The sequence below is a fragment of the Bactrocera neohumeralis genome, chromosome 6, assembly GCF_024586455.1.
Source record: "Bactrocera neohumeralis isolate Rockhampton chromosome 6, APGP_CSIRO_Bneo_wtdbg2-racon-allhic-juicebox.fasta_v2, whole genome shotgun sequence".
Lineage (NCBI taxonomy): Eukaryota > Metazoa > Arthropoda > Insecta > Diptera > Tephritidae > Bactrocera > Bactrocera neohumeralis.
In genome coordinates, this window is record NC_065923.1 from 53,645,653 (window position 1) to 53,668,128 (window position 22,476).

The 22,476-nt window shown below is 36.4% G+C and overlaps 1 protein-coding gene across 2 annotated transcripts in view; it reads left to right on the forward strand.

Moving 5' to 3' along the window:
* The window catches only part of LOC126761829 (organic solute transporter alpha-like protein), a 37,601-nt gene that overhangs the window by 11,539 nt on the left and 3,586 nt on the right, over positions 1-22,476 (forward strand). The gene's annotated exons all lie outside the window — the stretch shown is intronic.

The following is a 22,476-nucleotide window of genomic DNA, read 5'->3' on the forward strand; positions in this document are numbered from 1 at the left end:
ATGACTATAAAAGTTTGACCGTTCGTTACTTTTTATACCCTGTACAGGATATATTAACTTTGTCACGAAGTTTGTAACACCCAGAAAGAAGCGTCGGAGACCCTATAAAGTATATATATAAATGATCAGTATGTCGAGCTGAGTCGATTTAGCCATGGCCGTCTGTCTGTGTGTCCGTCTGTCCGTCTGTCTGTATATATACGAACTAGTCTCTCAGTTTTCAAGATATCTTTTTGAAATTTTGCAAACGTCATTTCCTCTTCAAGAAGCTGCTCATTTGTCGGAACGGCCGATATCGGGCCACTATAACATATAGCTGCCATACAAACTGAACGATCGGAATCAAATGCTTGTATGGAAAATTTTCACGTTTGACAAGATATATTCACGAAATTTGGTATATGTTATTTTCTAAGGCAACAATGTAATCTCCGATCGGTTAACTATAGCATATAGCTGCCATACAAACTGAACACATAGTTACTAAAAGAAATGAACCTGTGAAGGGTAAATTAGCTTCGGTGCACCCGAAGTTAACGTTTTTTCTGGTTTAATCATACAGTTGTGACGATCCTGAAATCACAAGTACTGATTGTGATACACCCAGTTAATATCGAGACATAAGTTGGTTCAACATTGCATTATAGGTATAAGAGTAGTTAGTAGAGTACTCCATATCGAACAAATGAGCCAATGATAAAACAGTTTTTGCAGGGCAAGACAAGACAATGCTCGGATATCAAAGAGCTGTTGGTGGTTAACCTTGAAAATCTTATATTTATTTAATATTTAAAATCAAAATAATACTTTGTATGCCTTTCATATGATAATTGACAGTGAACATAATTTGTCACTTGATATGTATATACTATTTAAGCAAAAAAAGTATGTTATTGACTTTTATGTATGCATGTATATTCCCATAGTTTCAAAAAATACAAAAAAATAATTTCAATTCTGCTGATTCAATTTTAATATTATTAAATTAATTTCAGTTTTTTTTTATGTTTCAAACCACATGACTCTTAAATACGCAAAGAGCAGATTATAATTTTATTGCATACATACTTATGTGTACAATGTTCGTATGGATGTGTTTTAGCAACATAGCCCCCGGCGCTATCACGTTTTGCCATTTGCCACTCGCAGAGCAGAGTGCAAAGACATGAACTCAAATGCAAACAATCTCAAATAAGCAAATTTGCCAAGGCTTTTAATGATTGAAATTTTATAGATCTTTTATTAATTTGACTTTGATTTTTTTACAATTATGTATGGGCGCTTATCAATATATTTTTGTTTGCTCCTGAGCTTTGAGCTGGTGGAACACCAAGGTTTTAGCTCCAATTTCTGGTAAGCTTCTTTGGTTAAAGAGTGTTAACATACTATCACATTATTTTATAGAGTCATCCATGTGTCGTCATTTATGCTACATTAACAAGCAAATATTTATTTGAATCTATCAAAAAATTGATATAAGTCAGATATATCTTCCTCGCATTTATAAATAAAATTAGTCCATTATTGGTAAAAAAAATAGCGAGGTTTATATTTGGCATTTATCCCACTTAAGTGAAAAATGGCTTCAAGGGCTTCAACGTCGAGGCTACGCCATTCACTTAATGGCCATTGATCTTCACAAAATTATACATGTGTTTATTTTCATACTGTCGGGGCAATAGTGTAACACACAGTAGCAAGCACTGTCTGCAAGGCACCAACACAAACTAGACTACTTCAGCAGAGTTCACTGATATTAAGTAAAAGGTGACCGATTTAAAACAAAGTTTTGCAAAATCAAAAAAAGTTACATTTGGAAATAATTACTAGGAGTAGTTGGCGCATGTTCAAACAACTGCAGCTAATTTCACTTAAAATTCTTCAGTTCCAGGTGGGTGCTTAGCTTTCCAACTTAGCACCCAAGTGTGTACTATACATGTTTAACAGCTGAGGTTTTTTATAAAATTTAGAAATCCAAAAACATGATTAATTTGTTTGAATAGAGAAAAAATGTTCGCTGTACAGTCAAATAGTTCGGGTTAGTAAAATGTAATTTGAAACTTAATTTTTCCAATCGAGCCGAAATGAATCGAATTTAAAGCTGTATTTTCACAATAGTATTATCTAGGAAATCCTATTCTTAATTCGTTAAAATTTATGGAGTATTTAAGATAGTATTTAGGATATTAATATCATCGGCCTCAACACCCGCGCCGTTAGTTCTGCTTTCTCCAGGCTGGACAAGGAAGCACAGAAAATGGGTCTGGCAGTGAACGAAAAACGAAGTCATCAAACAAACATCGTCGTCTGGCAGTGAACTGTTGACAGTCATAACTTTGAAGTCAATAATTTCGTCTATCTTGGAACCAGCGTAAACACCACCAACAATGTCAGCCTGGAAATCGCAGGATAACTCTTGCCAACAGGTGCTACTTCGGACTGAGTAGGCAATTGAGAAGCAAAGTCCTCTCTCGACAAACAAAAACCAAACTCTATAAGTCACTCATAATTCCCGTCCTGCTGTATGGTGCAGAGTCTTGGACGATGTCAACAACGGATGAGTCGACGTTGCGAGTTTTCGAGAGAAAAGTTCTGCGAAAGATTTATGGTCCTTTGCGCGTTAGCCACGGCGAATACCGCATTCGATGGAACGATGAGCTGTACGAGATATACGACGACATCGACATAGTTCAGCGAATTAAAAGACAGCGGCTACGCTGGCTAGGTCATGTTGTCCGGATGGACGAAAACACTCCAGCTCTGAAAGTATTCGACGCAGTACCCGCCGGGGGAATCAGAGAAGAGGAAGACCTCCACTCCGTTGGAAGGACCAAGTGGAGAAGGACCTAGCTTCGCTTGGAATATCCAATGGGCGCCACGTAGCGAAAAGAAGAAACGACTGGCGCGCTGTTGTTAACTCGGCTATAATCGCTTAAGCGGTTTCTACGCCAATTAAGAAGAATAAGATTTAAGCGAAATAATGCCATAAGCATTTTATACTTAGACTAAAAAAATAAGGTTATACTGACCGGCGGTCACGTCATACATATGCACATGGGCCTACTCGTTTAGTGTCCTATCCCAGATGGAGGTTCAGTTCAATTTGAGCTGAAGTATTCGTTACACAGGACATCAACGCTTTTTGCGAACATTAAAGGCGGCATGATATCTAATTTTGATACTTTTTCGAGTCCCTCGAACAGCGAAACTCCCAGATATCTAACACTAGAAAAAAATGAATCGAATTAAAATTTATATAAAATTCAAAACGTTCTGGTTGCCCCGTTTTAGTGTCCTATGCAATGTGTATTTCTGTTTATTAAAAATGTCAAATAATTTTTTTACGCAGGTGGTAACTCCATAAAGGATTCTTATATTTTTAACGGGTATATCAAGGTCACCACACTGTTTTTAATGACCAAAAGCCAACCTCAGAGACCAGCCTCGCCAGCGCGATTTCCAAGCATTGAAGGCGTCACGGAAGTCATTCTCCGGAATAGCCTTGAGAGCCGAAGCGTATGCTGCTTGGATCCCCTATGTCGTCTCCAAAGGAAAGAAAGGTTGCCTCTTTGTCTCGGGATCGTGCTCAAAGGTCCATGACTCGTCACCTATGATTACGTTATTCAAAAATTGAGAGTCACTTTCACACATGCTCAAATTTTCTTGCGACACTTCCACTCGCCGTAATTTGTGGTCGTCAGTGAGCACTTTTGGGATCATCTTCGCCCACACCTTGCGCATGTTCAATCGCTCCGTCACAATGTCATTAACCGAAGATTTTGATAAATTTAACTTGTGGGCAATTAAACGAATACTTAGTCGACGGTCTGAGTTCAAAACTTTGCGCACATGAATCACATTGTCGGTGTTTGTCGAAGTCGCAGGTCTCCCAGCACGGTCTTCATCAGCGACCTCTTCCCGGCCCTCCAAAAAGTCCTGATGCCACCGAAACACATCACTTCTTGCTTAAATAACATCTGGCCCTCTTGATCATATCAAACGTCTCTGTCGAAGATTTGCCGAGTTTGCTGTATTTCCGGCTTGGACCACTCACAGAATCACGTCGCGCGAATATGTTTGTCCTGACTCTCCAGGTGCTCGGAGACAACTGACCAGCCGCTAGTTCATTAACTAAGAACGCCCTCTACCGAATCCAGTCGGTGCGCGCACGCTCCGAAGTCGCGGCGGAAGAAAAACATGCCCATTACTTTCCGGACAAACCTTATATTATATACTATATATAGCTGCCATACAAACTGGCTAATCAAAATCGAAGTGCTTGTAGGGAATCGTTTTTATTTGTGAAGGGTATTTTGCATCGAAGTTAACTATTTTCTAGTTTATTGTGGTCTCAAGTACCTTTTTGTAATCAGGTGGTAATTCGGAAGAATATTTCTTTACTGGAAAATTTTGTTAAATATTTTAAACACGTTTTTTTAACATTATCTCTTATGGTCGAGCTGGAACTGAAATTCTCTTAAGATAGCCCACAAAAACTGTAAATATGAGACCAGTCGGTGCATACTATGTCTGAATACTTCGCTGTACTCTCGCTCTACATATTTATGTACATATGTATATGTAATTATTTTTATGTTTGAAAGAAGGCGAAGCGCAATTGAATTCCAAACATATTTCATTTTGTTATTTATAAGATTGAAGATTGAAGACAATCAAGTTGCGTTACGATCACGAACCCAAAAAACAAAAATTTATAAAGAAAGGTTTTTACCCAAAACATCACATAACTGAAAAGAATAAAACCAAGACAATACAAAATTTTGAGAAGCATAAGCACAAAAATATTTTAAGAGCAAAACGCATATTTTTAAAATCCTAGACAGCTCGTCATTACTTTTTTGTTTTCCCAATTTTTTGCTTTTTCAAAATATTTTGTCAGCTTTCAGTACTACGTGTCACGACATTAGCCAGATTTATTAGATCTTATTTTTATTGGTTGTTCTTTTTTTAGTACATATAAGTAAGGTGTCCGTTCTGCGTGTGCTATAGTATTTCGTCGGCAAAAATGCGCGTTTGCCGGCGACTTTTTCGAATGAGTTTTGTTTTTTTGAAAATTAAATAATAATTATAAGTAGACTAGCAGCGCTTTTCAAATGGATACCGGCACACAGAGCGTTTTTCGCTTACGGTACAAGGGGCACGTCTTTGGCTCTTTATAGCCAACATACATATGTGTGTATGTATGTACATAAGTATATTGATGCATGAGTTGCGAAAATTTCTTATTTAATATGCTCCTACCACATATTGGCTTTATTATTTATTTTGTAAACAAGACTGCTTCGATTTATTTTTATTTTCTAATAAGTCTGCGTGAGATTTACAAATTTATTTCAAAGGCAGAGGCCTAAAATAAATTCCTGAAAAACTGCTAAATAGCACCGTTGGTTGGTAATCTCAACTGTTTCGCTTTTGAAATACATAATTTCCTCATTAATGCGAATAAAATCGACACAAATCTCATGAAAGCGCTAACGATTGCGCGCCAACACATCGTCGAGGCGCTTGCTCACGTATGGTTCGGGGATATAATCTATACAGTTTTTGCTTTTCGCTTATCACATGTTTCTCAAAGCGCTCGGGATTTGTGAGAAAATCTAAAAAAAAATTAATGCTTTGAAAAAACTTACTAAACCCTTGGCCACAATTAACGATTTAAGCAACAACAATCTGAGTATGCACATTAGAGCGGGTTGATTTACAGGCAGCCAAAAAACGGAAACAATTGCGTGTGCGAGAAAGGTTCTACGGACGATTCTTAACTGCTTTGCCGAAGAAAATATGAGTCTAAACCCCGTTTCCAGTCAGCGATATTTAAGGCAAAGTTTTTAGGAATCATAAAAGTTGGTTCGTTGGTTTTTGAGATATCCGAATTAAATTAATTATGTAGATTCATTTTGATATTCCATTGAGCATTTGCCGGAATCGATCAGATTCTACATACATATGTCTCCCATACAACCGATTATTTAGATGTTTAAACTTCATTTTACAAATTGCTGACTCAAAACTGGTTTTAGGCCCATAGTATCTTAGGTAAAGCTTTTCAGAATGTTCCGTAAAACATTTCCCACATACGTGATTTTATGGTGAAAAAAATTTACCCGCTCTAATCTATATAGTATAAATGTATGTCAGCCTGTACGCACGAGCGACGCCAACAATGTCTGCTCACCTAACGTCGACAACGACACATTGACCGTGACAGAGAAATTTACAAAGACGCCGCAGTGTGCCTAGAGTCTAGACCCCAAACTGCTTAGTTGCAATATTTAAACGCGAGAAATTTGTGTCAATATGTATGTTTGGTATATTTTGTTTATAATATATACATACATATTTAATGAAAACAGTTGTTCGCGTACCCTTGCAGTTGCAGTACAAATTCAACAACAACCAAGTTCCAGCGATATTTGTTTATCGATGCTCTAACCGCAAATTATCGATATTTGTGAGCTTTGATAATTTTTGTATTGAAGACGTTCTCGAGAGATCGTAAAAGAGAAAGTAACAGTAAATTAACAGGAAGATTTTGGAACGAATAAATATTAACAGGTGACAGTAAATTAACTTTTTTTGAGGATTCACAATGAGTTTTTGATGTATTGTGGACGTCTTAAATATATATACAAATTATTGTCACAGGTGAATAGCTGACTGGCCAGTTTGATACTTTATATGACTTGAAAGTTTCAGCGCCTGATTCACAATGGGAAGAAGAGGAAGACCTCCACTCCGTTGGAATATTATTTTGATGTATTGGCGCCACGTAGCGAAAGGAAGAAACGACTGGCGCGCTGTTGTTAACTCGGCTATAATCGCGTAAGCGGTGTCTACGCCAATTAAGAAGAAAAGAAGAACAAATTATTGAAAATTTTCTTTGAGTATTTTTTCTCTCTTTCAAAATTAGTCACAAAAAATCGCTAACCTGCTAGTTTGACATAACTTTGACAGTTAACAATTTGGCGATGTACAGATATTCAAAGCACACTCGGTTTAAGCTCTTGTTAGAATCAGATAAAAATACTAAATTTGTGGCCAAAAAATTGGTTATCGTATATTTCATTCTCTTACCGAAGCTTATCAATAGCCTCTGAGGACCGTCTGACAACATTTAATTATTGCATAATAATTATAACAATTTTCTGCAAACATGAATATTTTCCAAACCACTACCAGTTAAAAACTTTCGATGCATAAAAACTCCGTTTTACGCTCTTCGTATATGCCCAGAAATTGTTTGTTTACACTTTTTTACAAATTACGATTCTAATGAAATACAGAAGAGTGGTATGTGATAACGGTTACGTTTCAATTCGCAAAGCGGTAATTATAAAACAAGGTGAATCACGAAGACAAACGTGCCATTTTGAAGGTATGATGTTGAAAAACTGAAGATAACCAGCGAGAACGTGTTCAAAAGAGAGCGCGATGCGGTTTTCAGCAAATTTATGAAGACTAACTGCTAATAATTGAGAGCTTCGTGACTCTTTGTCACGAGTACTGTTAACTGCTAATTGAATTAAGTTGAAATTCTGATAATTTTTATGCCAATAATCTTAACTAAACTAACTCCCCTAATTCTATAAGAAAACACTCCAGCTCTCAAAGTGTTCGACGCAATACCCGCCGGGGGAAGCAGAGGAAGAGGAAGACCTCCACTCCGTTGGAAGGATCAGGTGAGAGGTACCTGGCTACGCTTGGAATATCCAATTGGCGCCACGTAGCGAAAAGAAGAAACGACGGGCGCGCTGTTGTTAACTCGGCTATAATCGCGTAAGCGGTGTCTACGCCAATAAAGAAGAAGAAGAAGAAGAATTCTATAAGAATAAGCTGTAACAAAATTCGATTATTTATACTAGATCTTCTAAAAATTTCAGTTAGAAATCTCCCAGTCTCTACCGGCGGCAATCGATAGGTTCGGTTCGGCTGTAATCCAAACTGAACCAATTTTATTAAGCAACCATACAAAGTATTTTTGAAATTTGACGTTTCCATCGAATCATTGCATGAAAATAACGATATACATATGTATGTCGATTATACGATGACATAGCTTTGGAGTACACCAGGTAAATAACTTAGTGCTCACCGACTGTAATGTGCTTATGTCTCTATTAATGCGACGATACATCCAATATTTTAACCTCGACTTCTTTGGGTACTTTGTATCGGTTTATGCTATTTTTGACGATGTCTCGATCTATTGAAGGTGTTTTTAAGGAATTTTATTACACAATATTCATAAAAGTTTTAAATTGGAATATAAGATAGCGCCCCCTATTGGTAAAACTTGTATACACGCTTTGTAAAAGAAAAAATACTATATTGCTCCAGATTTATTCGAATCGGTACTTCATCATAGATGTTTATTTTTCAGACATAAAACATTCGTTTTGTTGACCCACCTTAATATCTACATATGTACATTTACATAAATATGTACATATTTGTAGTACATATGTATGTACATGTATGTATATTACAAATATACAATTACAAGCTACAATTTTATTGATTATGTGAATTCCCTTAAAATAATTTTAACAGTAAAGCCTATTTACCGATTACAATTGGTTGTACTATAGATTCATATTAATATACTTACTTATGGACAAATTTGCTTGCAATACAAAGTTCGCTTCCCGAAGCAACGATTTCGCAAATAAAATTATTACAACAACAACAAAAATGCGCACCAAAAACGCTCAGAACCTCCTCACACAGCACTTGTGTATAAATTTGTAGAAACAATACATGTGTGTATGTACATATACATATGTATGTACATATGTATCTAAAAACATTCCTTCATATATCGATAAATATGTATGTAGATATGAATAATTCTTTAAAACACGATTCTAACACGTGTTGGACCCATATAAGTAGATACATATGTATGTATTGTATATTTCATATACAAATACATACTGATTTACATACATAAGTATATTCATAGCTAGATAAACCAAAATAAAATTGGCAAGCGTCAAAGTTCGAATTCGATTCATTCATGTAAAACAACAGACTTTCATTCTTATACATACATATGTATATATATGTACATATGTACATACATACATATGTATTTGCCCATAATTTCAAGTGTTGCCTGTCACTCAGCAACAGAATTCTAATTCAAATACCAATAAATGGCAAGCTTAGACTCCAAAGAGAATTCTAAACAACACGAATAATTTGCGCTTTCTAGGAAACATCAAAGCGGAATTCCACGAGCGCACATTAATTGAGCGGAGTAATTACATACATATGCATTTGTATGGAAGTTAAAGAAACGCACTTCAATTAAAATATGCACATACATTAGTATAACATACAGCGTCATTCAAACTGTCAATACACCACTGTGCGATCGAAATGCGCCAACGATAAGCTCCCAGCGCTCGCAAACCGCTCACCGTCGCTCAGAGTGCTCGCTATTTGTTGTGGTTCGTTGCTTTTGGGCGGCTCTCTTCAGTTTGCTCGCTTTGCCGCTTTTTTCCCGCGATTATACATACACAGTTATTTACCAACATCAGCTGTGTTGTGCCGCTGCTTTTTCGTGGACGCCCCTCCAACGCGCCTTTCACTCTCTTTCTCTTGCTGCATGCAATTTGTTTACCTCGCAGGTATTTCTTGTTAAAACAAATTTGAATAACCTGCGAACCGCGATCATTCGGCTTTGCTCGCTTCCAAGCGACTGCAATTTTTTCTGTTTTGATTTCCACTTTCGTTGAGTTAATTACACTCGCAACCGCAAAACCGTCGGCATTCTTGCATGATCTGCAAATTTTTGGTTATTACTGATTTGTACATATGTATGTATGTATGTATGTTTTTATAGTTTTGCGGGTATTTCTATAATTACCGTTGTCCAACGTCATTCATAACAGCTCACGTAATCGCTTGCTTTGTTTCGCCCGACTGAATTTACGGTTTCTGTATTGCGAAAAATCGCAATCAAAATAATTACACGACGATTACTCCCTGTACATTTAGCTGTTAATGGGAATACTTCTGGTTTAAACGATGTACACACATAGGACTTTGTATACAGTATAATGCTATAAAGTTTATACAGTTTTATTTAGACTTACATTTGTATTCTCTGAGCAGTTTATATGTATGGATGTATTAAGCTTGCGACGAAATGTGCAACAAGTTTCATTACCGATATCGGAGCACCCTTACAAACTGAACGTTGAAATTCTTTTTCATATCTTCCCAGGACAAAACTATAATCTTCGAACATATTGCTCAAATCGGACCACTATAACAATTAGTAGCTATCATAGATCTTTATAAAAAATGTTTGTGGCTAAGTAACCATAATGCGACTTGCAGATCGTTTATGAAAAACAAAGCGGTTGAAAGAAGTAGCAAAATGACAATTAGAAATTCCAAGTGAAGCCAGGTCCTTCTCCACATGATCTTTACAAGGTAGTGGAGGTCTTCAACGTCCTTTGCTTCTCCCAGTACTGCGTCGATTAGTCTCAGAGCTGGAGTGTTTTCATCCATTCGGACGACATGACCTAGCGCGTAGCTGATACTTTGGATGTTGTTGTGATTTATGTGAGTACCTGCCGACGACGGTCTTATCTCACGGTGCTTTCCTTGAAGCACATAGATCAATACAATGTGCTGATCAGCGCTCCAAAGTATAAATGCATTTTGCACGTATTTTTGTTTCCAATTGGTTTAAGTGGATAGGGACACCTTTGCCACCTTGGTCGGGTACGAGGCTGATCTAAAACCTCTGCCGTTCTTTGGGTGCGGCACCCGGCCGCCTTGCGACATAGTGCATATGGATTTTAGTCGCCTCTTACGACAGGCATGCCTTACCACGGGTAAATCTTACTTTGGTTTGGTAAAAATAGAACGTTATTCAAAAATAATGAAGCTGCGTCCGCGGTCGAAATGCATCCACAACGTATCACTGTTTGGTCTGGATTTTGAGCTGGAGGACTAATTGGAACATACCTTTTTGAAAATGGTGTGATTTAACACTACATGATTTCTTCTTAAGGGAAACTGTGTTTTCTATTTTGGGACACCCCTTACATAGAATTTCTATAATAAAGACAACTGAGAAGGGATATAGTTTCCAAAGTTAAAGAATGTCTTTTCGTATTCGTAATTATTTTGAATACATTTCTTCTATCGTAATTTACAAAATTAAATGCTTTCTGAAACACCTTAATCTCTATTTTACTGGAAAATCGAGTTTTCTCGTAAAATAATCGATGTTTCGAATGTCAGGAATCGATTCTTAATCGACTTCGACTACTGAAGATCGATCCCGAAAAATCGATTATTTTTTTTTCAGTAATCCCTACTGGTAATCGAGTTTATCCCTACTGGAAAACAGAAAATTTGAAATAGACACCTCTTAATAATAATATTAAGAGCTCATCTTTTGAGTGACTTTCTTTTTCACATTTTCGAAAGTTTTTAGTCTGTTTTTCAGTTGAAAAAAAAAGGTTGACTCAGAATGACACACCCTAATATATAGCTTCCTAACAATTAACTCTGATAAGATAAGATATCTTGATGCAGTGTTGCATCAAAGTGGTCCATTTGTTTGAGCATCTGACATAGTTAGTTCGATTCGCTAGATAGTAATGCTTGGCGAATCTAGGACAGCTAAGCTAGAGATCCATAGATAGAATGGAAGAATAGAAGAAGATAAAGTGTTAGAAATTTACTTATAACTAAAGAAAAATTGCTCGCATGCTATAAGCGGACTTCCTATTCCTCTCTGTTTCTTTTCCTGATGTATATAAGTACATATGTATGGGCGCTCGAAGCTTTCTAAAATCTAACTTAATATGTAGCATTTCTAAACCTAGCGTGTTCTTGTGTAACTCATGTGTTTTTGTTTTTGTTCAATAAATATTATTGCATGTCATTCGTAAACGATGCCTAGCATATTGCAAGTAAATACAAATATTTACACAAAAATTCAAATTGTAATTGATAACCAGCAATTACTGAAGTCACATGCATCAGCAGCACATGCCCAATAAAAGTGAAACTTCAATAAAATTGCAACCAGAATTCATAACCCAGCGAAGAATTGTGAAAGGTAAAGAATTGTTTTGATCTATTAGTCGAGATAGAGAAAGAAAATTCGAAAATAAAAAGTGAAAAGGAAATAGATTTTGATTCTCCAGTTTTTATGAAAAAGAATGTGTCGTAAAAGGTAAAGCGTTTGTTAGATACTACAGACGATTTTTGAGTGACATTGTGAGTATAATAAAACGTTAACATATGCGAAAGTAGTATATAAGAAATATGCAATTTGCTTACGGGGGTATTCTACTCTAGAATTTTTAAAAATTCGATTTTTTTCATATATTTAAAGTTTAGACCCTTAAGAACATATCCTCCAAAGGATTTTTAAAAATTAGGGACTATAACAGCATCCTTACTGATTAAGAATTTCTTTTGATTTTTTTTTTCGGACCACCAGGAGAGTCAGGATCAATGCCACCAGGATGCGCATTTGTTTTTTACACCTGTCTCTCCCCACAAGTGACAGCAGCTTTTGCTCATCGGTCGTAATATGCAAAGAGCAAATATTAAATTTAGTTTTAAACTTGGAAAAACGTTTACTGAAACATTTCAAATGATGAAAAAAGTTTATGGTGATCAGTGCCTATCCCGTAGTAATGTGCATGAGTGGTTTAAGCGATTCCAAGAAGGTCGTGAGGACCTCTGTGACGATCAGAAGTCGGGCCGGCCAAAATCAGTGATTACCCAAAACAATATTGGAAATTTATTAAGAATGAGCCGAAATCTTTTTTGCGTTACATGGAAATGGAGTTAAATATCACCAAAGACTCCACTCATCGCATTTTGATAGATAAATTGGGTCTACGGAAGGTGTGCTCCAAGTTTGTTCCGCACAAATTGACTGACGATCAAAAATTGCAAGCGTCGGATTGAATGTTGGGTAATCCGACGCTTGTGACCTATTATTTGACCAAAAATCACATTTTAACCATTAACCACTTTCCGTATTCACCTGATCTGGCACTCTGTGGTTTTTACCTTTTTGGAAAAGTTCATTTGCCCAAGAAAGGACACTGAGGCAAAAAGGACACTGAGGCCAAAAGGCAACGACCGATATTCTCAAGAGCATTCCGAAAAAGACCTTAAACACTCATTTGAAATGCTAATTGACCGGGCTAAACGCTGTATCGAAGCACAAGGAAACTAATTTGAATAAAAAAAAAACTTTTGAAAAATATGAATTTTTCGTTGTTTTTTTAACAGTCCTGTTTCTTTTGTGACAGACCTTGTATGCTGGCACAGATGTGTTGCAATCAGTGATAGTATCAGCCAGACTGTTGAGTCAATTTGAATTAGCAAAGTCAGTTGAGAAAATGTAAGTCAATTGTTCATTTAAATTTTCATAGATTTCATAATAAATTTGCAAATTACGTGTTTTAATTTCATGTCAGACGATCTTGTTTAAGAATCTGTTATACATATACAGATATGTATGTATGTTGCTATGTATTTTCATTGTAACAGTACAATGCATCTATGTTTAAACTTTTATTAATTTGAGAATTCTCTGAAACGTCAAGAGATAGACGTTTTTCATACATTTTTATGTTGAACAAAGTTGCACTAGATATTTCTCAATGACAATTTGTGCAATTGCGATTCCGAGAAGCTTCAAATAAAAACGAATATTCGCAGAAAACATGCAATTTGTTCTTGAATATAAACAAAGTAAAACTCAATGTATATTAATTGCGCAATTAATGATAAGTTGAGTTGAAGCATTTCACTTAATTGTAAAGATATTTCGCAGATAGTGATTACATAGGATTTTAGGGTTTGAAATAGTATATTCCGTATTTCCAATATAATCTAGAGCTCAGTAAAGTTGAAGAAATCTTAAGTGAAAGTTAATGCAACATTTCCTTATAACACTCAAGTGTAATTTGATTAATTTCGACGCAATTGAGTTAATCTCGTTAAAAAATAAATGACTTAATTTATATTTACTTGTCTAATTTCGGTACTTCAGGCTTTGTTGATTTTCTATTGAACTTTCAAGTGTGAGCACAGCTAAATGCGAGTAGCCATTAAGCTTCTTAGTACCGTTATGTAAGTGCAAATATTTTGTCGTTAATTTGATAACAATTTACAAAGCAAACAATTTTAAATTAGTTAACTAACTAGCTATTTTATGGGGGGCAGACGGATTTTTGATCGCCGTTTTGCGACTTCTATTTCTTGTCTGCCCGTTAATTTGCACAAATGCCCCACAAGCATCTCCGTGGTGAATGTACAATTCGTTATGTAAGTATGTTTATATAAAGTTAGTTGTTGGGACTCTTAAGCGGATTGCTGTTTGCCGACAGTTTTTGCTTAATTATAATAAATTTATTTGCATACGATTTGTTAAGGATTAATTTATGCAGACAGACGCATTAATTAGACACAATCAAGGCGAAAAAATTGCGAACAATTCGAAACTTGAATTCGAACAAAAGTTTTACGTCCTCAAAAATTTATTGTAGCCACGAGAATATTTACACATTTATTATAATTTTGGTTATTTTTATCATGTAGATAAATACTTACTAGTAGACCCCGGCCACCCGTTGATGTGCCTAAGTGATATATGTACATAAGTATATATTTTGTATGAGATTAAGCTATTGAATACAGTGAAGTATTATTTATGAAGATGGAATAGAAAGTGTTTAAAGTTACACATACTTAAAATTTTAATAATACTCTAAAATTTGAAAATTATTCACACAACTTTTTTTTAAATTCTGCAAATTAATAACTTTTAAAGTTTTTAATTGGCAACATTGAACGTTTAATATAATGAATGGGGTAGGTGTGGGTTTTCCAAATTTAAACCACAAGCGACATTGTTTGGCTCTGATACTTATTTATAAGCTAAACGAAATTAGAACTGTAGTCTTTTGAATGAAATCATAGATTTTACCAGTAGCATTGGATTACTTGGAAACTTGATTATTTCTCTCTTCGGTCAAAATTGTTGCTTCAATAATATTTTTTGAGATCTTCTTGATAACCAACGTTCCATAAGTGAGGTGTATTCAAATTACCCAGAAGAATTATAGGTGAACCATCCTCAAACAAAGATTATGTGATGGCATTCCGGGAATATCCAGCGGATTTAAAAACATGAGGGGAACGATGCAGTTATTTCGTCTGCGGGGTTATTATATGAAGAAACAACGAAGAAGCAATTTCTCATTTCGGATTGAGATGGAATAAATATACCAATATATTTGCAATAGAAAGCACTTTTGAACCGTGGGGGAACAGATCGAATAAGTAAACAAAAGCGCAACCGTTCAACTTTCGGTAAAAGCAAAAACCCGTTGGTCATATCCATATAGTCGTAATGCACGAACCCTGCTTTCTGAATTCTACATTTTGCAAGGACGGAGACACGCGATTCCAAAAAATAAAAACAACAAAAACGTTTCACGGACTCTTTTACGCTGGTGGCATTACCAGTTGTTGCAAATCCGAAAGTGTCTTTGATTACGTTTTCGTGGGCTTCGCTGCTCCACTGATTGTTGAAGTTTCATCTTCTTCTGGTCATTTTGCTCAAAATAATATTTTTTATACTCTAGCAACATGGTGCAACAGAGTGCAATAATTTTATATACCTAACGGTTGCTTTTATCACCTAAAACGCGCAAGCGTAACTTCAGTAAAAATTGAGATATCTTAATTAAACTTGGTACAAAAGGCGAGTTCGAAGATTGGCATAATCGGACCACTACCACGCCTACAAACTGCCTTTTAGCACTAAATTAAGATACAAAACTATAATTTGAGAAAAAGAATTTCGGTAGCAAGGGACACTTGTGGGCAAAATATTTTCTAAAAATAGGAATGGCCCCGCCCACTATATACATATCTCCTAAACACTTAAAACTACAACAGCCAAATTCGCTTAGGATAATTCTTATGAGAACTCCTACCGACAGTCTGAAAATTATTGAAATCGGATTATATCCCCGCCCTCTCCCCACATAGGGTTTTATTAAAAACTACAAAATGCGAGTTAAATCAACAACAAAATTTGCCAGAAACATTAAATTTTAAGCCCAGGATGATACAAGAGGGCTTTATCGGAATCAGGGTCTAAAATTATCGTTGGGTGTGGCACCGCCCACATTTTGGTGAAATTAATAATTGTGTGCCTGTGTGCCAAAAATAGGTTGAATCGGAGTAATATTTTCTTTAGCTCCACACAACTAATAGAAAGATTTTCGAACTTCCAGTTGCCTTTATACCGTATACATCGGCAGAAAAATTGTTCTAGACTTCATATAACTTACAAACCTTGGCACATTTTGGGGAGGCTTCTAAAAATCATATGCGGTGATCAACATCTGGTTCCACTTTATCGAAATTCGAACGAATATTATCCGTCCAAGAGTTGCTATTTCGATTATTGCATATTTTTGAATCAATAAGCTTTGTCATCACTGCAGCAAAATCCAGCAACAATGATTTTAAACATGTTCCACCATGGTAAGATGTAAAACATAGTAGCTAGGGATGAAGCCTTAGTAAGACCATCTCCGTCCGTCACCGGAAAAAGGAAGTGGAATATGCTACATTTATGAACCCATACAGGAGACCAACTCCAACACTCCTATTTTAATCAATCTCTTTTTTTTAATTATTAAACTTCATTAAGTTTCAATCCCATTTCCAAAACCATCTGGTATTTCCTCTGAGTAGTTTATACATATATGTACATATGTTATAAGCCGGCCGGTTTCTACTAAATTTCTTTAACATTGCTTTCAACTCTAGAATAGTGTCAGACCTGCGTTAGTTAAAGAATTATAGAAATAGTTCTTTGGAATTAAGGGCAGACTCCGTTAGGACATTACTAGAAATTATAATAACACTACAAAATTATCGATTAGTATAACGGGCCTGAAACCTTGACCAAATATACTGATACCATTCTCTTGCAACCATTAAAATATCTTGGACAATTCGCAAACCACCTTTTCTCGGGTGCGTTCACAACTTAGACGCATTTAATTGCAAAGGTCACGCATTAAGCAACAAATCGGCAATTAAAAGTGTTGCCGTTCCTTTTCATTTTAATCATTGCCGCTCATAACAGTTGCAGCTAAACACGAAAGCCATCCAAAATTTTACGCAACTCGCGGTCATTCATTCGCTGGCGCTAGATATTACATAAGCGTGCCATAAACAATAAGCGTTTTCATACAATTTATAATATTTTCGTTCCCTTTACGGCCTCTTTTTCGCCCTTTTTAGCGGTAAACTGGTTTGCCTCAAAGCCACACGCCGGCCAAAGTCGAGCAACGGTGCTCAGTGACGTTTAATTGCGCGCAAACATTTATCGCAACTTAGCTGGCATCTTTCAACAAACTTTTAATTTCGCTTTTATTTTCAGCTAATTGCGTTATTTTCTTCAAATGATGTTTTTAATTTGGTTGATATCACGAAAGAGATTTCTATCAAATGACCGTGAATTCGTGATTTGATGAATGGCTTTTTTCCATTCGCTTTTGATGTTTCCATTCAACAGCTTAGACGCATTTCAGGGCTGACCAATTGCCAAATGCTTAAGTACTTAAGTACTTGCGACCGCTTGCATGTAAAACGCAATGGACTCATGATGGCTGCCGTTTGCCTCGACATTTGTCACTTCAGTGACAATTACAAATAGCGGTAATTATTGAATATTGCCGACACTTATGATTTCTACGCTTTTTGCCTGCTTCTTCGCTTATCAAATGACAGCGCTTAATGCCACTTGAGTGGCTATGATTACTGATAAGCCAAGCAACAAAGCCGCCGCATATCATCACTCTGCCAACTCGTAGTTCTGCAGCTGATTATCGCTGCACTTGTTTTGACGCGATTAAAAATAATAAAAAATGTTGAAAAAACGAAATCATTTACCATTCATTTATTGGCGATGTCTAACTAAAAAAGTTAATAAGCAATTATGAGGTAATTCGTCAGTAGCAGATTACCAACACGTTCACTGAATTGATGGCGCTTTTTGTCAATCACTGAAGTGGAATAATTGACTTTACAAACTAATTTTTATGTCCTAATTACGGTTTTTAGCGGCAAATACTAATTATCTTTCAATTACATAATTTGGTAAAATTTCGATTGTCAACGATAGTGAATTGAAATTTCTAACGAGCGTAATAATCATAAGTTAATGTGCTCAAATAAATATATGTATGTATGTATGTAGGTTTAGGTCCAATGAACAGTTACTTATGAAGTCTAATATTATCTGATAAAATAATATTTTTTTAAGGCAGGTTTTTTAAATCATGTTCACGTTAATCGAATGGTTTTAAGAAAAAAAGTTGGAAGGATGCCATTCCTCAATGTGTAGGATGAAAACAACAAGATTACAAATTCAAGGATGCGAGAACTGCTCAAAGAGAGCTGCCATCTGTTTAAAGTAAATATCTGAATCCAATTATACATACAAGTATTATATTAAAAATTATTTCTGTCGGATGTATTTTCGAGAATGGTGGCTGCTTTTGAAAAAAATTGCTTTTGTGTAGCGAAATACCTCAAAATCGGACATACACGATGTATTTCTCCGGCTAAGGGAGCTGCCGTTACAGAAGCTAGAACTCAGAACCAGACGGCACCACCAATACCTTAGTCCTGATGTTTTTACGTAAGTTCTTAAAAAAGAACTGACTTGCAAGACTTACGCCAGAACAACTTTTACAAATCGTTCAACTTTATTACGAAAATTCACGTTCTGTAAAGAACACTTCGCTCAATGTCTGGTCAACATAATCGGCTTACTGAGCCATCTTGAGACCCAGCATTCATTATTGGATAGTATTCGACCGAATAGACCTCGCAATGAAGAAAATATAGCAGTCGTGGCTGACAGTGTACACGATGACCGTGGAGAGTCAATTCGGCGCCGTTCGCAGCAAATCGGACTGGCTTATGGAACGACTTGGCGCATTTTACGACGAGATCTTAGTTTGAAAGTGTACACAATGCAGCTTGTGCAGGAACTGAAGCCGCTCGAACTTCCCAAGCAACATCTCTTCGCTCTATGGGTTTTTGGAAAGTTCCAAGAAGATCCGACGTTTTCTAGTCAAATTTTGTTCAACATTTCTGGCTCAGTAGGTATATAAACAAGCGAAATTGCCGCATTCGGGACGAAGAGCAACCTGCCAACGGTTTGGAGTGGTTTTTGGGCCGGTGCCGGCAGAATCATGGGTCGATATTTCTTCAGAAATGATACCGGGGATAATGTAACCGTCAATGGCAACTGTTAACGCGTCATGATAACCGACTATTTCATGCCTGAAATTGAAGCTCGTGATTTCAGCGACATTAGGTTTCAACAAAACGGTGCCACTTCTCACATATCACATCAATCAATGGATATAGGAAGAGAACACTTCGGTGAGCATATAATTTCACATCTTGGGCCGATCGATTGGCCACCTAGATCTTGTGATATCACACCGTTAGACTTTTTCCTGTGGGAATATATAAAGTCTAAAATCTATGCCGGCAATCCTGCTTGGATTCAGGCCTTGGAGCAAAACATCAAGAATGTCATTCGCCACTCGAGTCGAAAATTGAACTCAAAGCAATCCAATTATTTGGATTCTTAAGTCTTAAGCCCCTAATCCATATAGAATTCCAATGTCTAATGAACAAAAAATTCGGTTCAGTGTTTGAAATAACTGCATGAACGCCTAGATGGCGCCACTGTTCTTTCGTTAATTGATATTTTTATGAAACATAATTAAGTCAGAACGAACAAATCAAAGTTCATTACAGTGCAGGCACTCTGAAAAATTTGGGTATTTACATACCTACATACATATGTACATATGTATATAGATGCGTTGATATTTCAAACCTTATTTGAATAACTTTTGTAAATTGAAGCTTAGGATGGCTCAGACTAAAATAAAATATGCATGAAAAACCAATAAGTTCAATTTTATGCACAGACACATACCTAAGCACACATGTAGAAGACACATGCCTTGTGTTGTCTCAGAAGCAATCAATGAGCGTTTGTCAGCCTTGCATGCATATGTATGTATTAGTGTATAGATATGTTTTTAGCATAATCGATTCCGTCGAAAACACTCATGTTCCTGTTTGATATACCAAGAACACCACAAACATTCTATTGATTGCATTGTAATGCCTGATAGAGTTCCGTGGGGTTCAAATTAAATTTATGCATCACATGGAAAGACGGAAGAATTGAGCAGTATTTATATTTCTAGAAATAAGTTTTACGTTGTCTTACTAAATTTGTTTGATTTGCTGAGAAAACTTTTAGTCAAGTGCACTTGCAAGAATATGTATGTATGTATGTATACACATTTGTATATAAATTATTTAAATCAAAGGCATTGATTTTTCTGAGCATTAAAACAACAGTTATTTTAGTTAAATAAATACAATTTGCTGAAACATTTTTTTTTTTGCAAATCCACTTAGCTCGTTGTGACAAATTTAAAGTGCTATGATGACACTTGTTATATAATATATTGACTTACGTAGATATATCTAGTGCAACAACGTCTACCCATGAAGCTATAGTACTTCATGCAATACATATTCCGTCTAGCAATAAAACAAATATTTTGTATCAACTCTTTTTACAAGCACTCACAGCTGAATGAGTTCAGCAAATTCGTTTCGGGGAAGTGGCAAATGACATATCATATTTATGGCCCTCGAAGTGTAGTCATTTGCAGTGGCGCTCAGAAATATAGCAAACATTTTGAAAATTATTTTTTCTTCCGCGTAATTCGTCAACTTAGCCTTCGTTTGGATATTTAGGTTATTGTTTTTAGGCTAAAAAGTTCGGATAATTTTAAAAATTCGACCTTATTGTAGCTATGTATATATGTATATCAAGTTTGTCCGGAAAGTAATAGGACTGAGTCGATTTAAAACAATTTAAAAACTTTCAAAATAGGTTCCTTCTGCGTCGAAGCAGCGCTGCCAGCGCGATTTCCAAGCATTGAAGGCGTTACGGCAGGCATTCTTCGGAATAGCCTTGAGAGCCGAGGTGCATGCTGCTTGGATCCCCTTTCATCGGCCCTTTCAGGCAAGGAAACAAAAAAGTCCGGGGAGGGTCACATCTGGGCTGTAGGGTATTTGGGGAAGCGTTGGGATGCCGGCCTTGATTAGGTAGCTGTTCACAAGAAAGGTGGTGTTAGGCGGAGCGTTGTCATGGTACAACTTCCAATCGGCTGAGATGTCTTGTCGGACCCGATTGACCCTTCGTTTGAGTCTCTTGAGGACTTCCACGTAAAACTTGGTGTAGACGGTTTGTCCAGGAGGAAAAAAATTCATGGTGGACGATGCCTTTGATATCAAAAAACACAATGAGCATCGTTTTCACTTTGGATTTGCTCATTCATCAGCGACCTCTTCCCGGCCCACCAAAAAGGCCTGGTGCCACTGAAACACACCACTTCTTGCTAAAGCAACATCTTGGTAAGCCTGCTTGATTTGATATCAAACTTCTATGTCACAGATTCACCGAGTTTCACACAGAATTTAATCGCGTACCTCTGCTCTAACGAACGCTGCATTTTCGGCTTGCACCACTCACAGAAACACGTCGCACGAATATGTTTGTCCTGACTCTCTAGGTGATCGGAGATAACTGGCCAGCCGCTCGTTCGTTAGCTAAGAACGCCCTCTACCGAATCTAGTTGACACGCGCACGCTCCGAAGTACAGTCGCGGAAGACATGTACACGAATTTTAGCGATCCTGCGACTGTTCGATAGCATTTCTATGAATCTACGATTTCTCTTTAACTTCCAAATTGGCCTAAGTCCCTGTGAATACCTAGCATTGTGGTTAAGCTTCGTTCAGCAAAGATCCTCTTGAGGTCTGAGAACAGAAAAAAGTCATCTGCTTTAAAAAGTCACCGTGAAGTTAGCGCGTCGACGGCAGGTACTCACTTAAATCACGACGATTCAACTAACCTTCATATATTTAGAATATTAATTATCTTGGTCTTACTCATTTTAAGGTATTCTAAAGTATTTTTTTGATTTTTTATAATTTTGCCCGAAAAAATATCTCTTTCTTTTGGACGTCCATTAGATACATTATCTTCATGAATTTTTGGTTGATTTTGCGAACTTCTTTGGATATTGTCGTTAAAAAAAACTTGAAATATTTATTTTATTTTCGCCAAAAATTGTAAGAGGGTGGCCACTTTCGCTCACTAACTCTATAGTTATGCAGTACAAAATTTATTGACATCACTGTAGTCGGCAAACAGTATCACATTGAACTTTGTGAAGTGTGCCAATATTAAAAGGGTGTATACAAGCTATACATAAGTACTTGTAATTTTATTTGTTTAGGTATATGGGTTTAAGCACTCCTT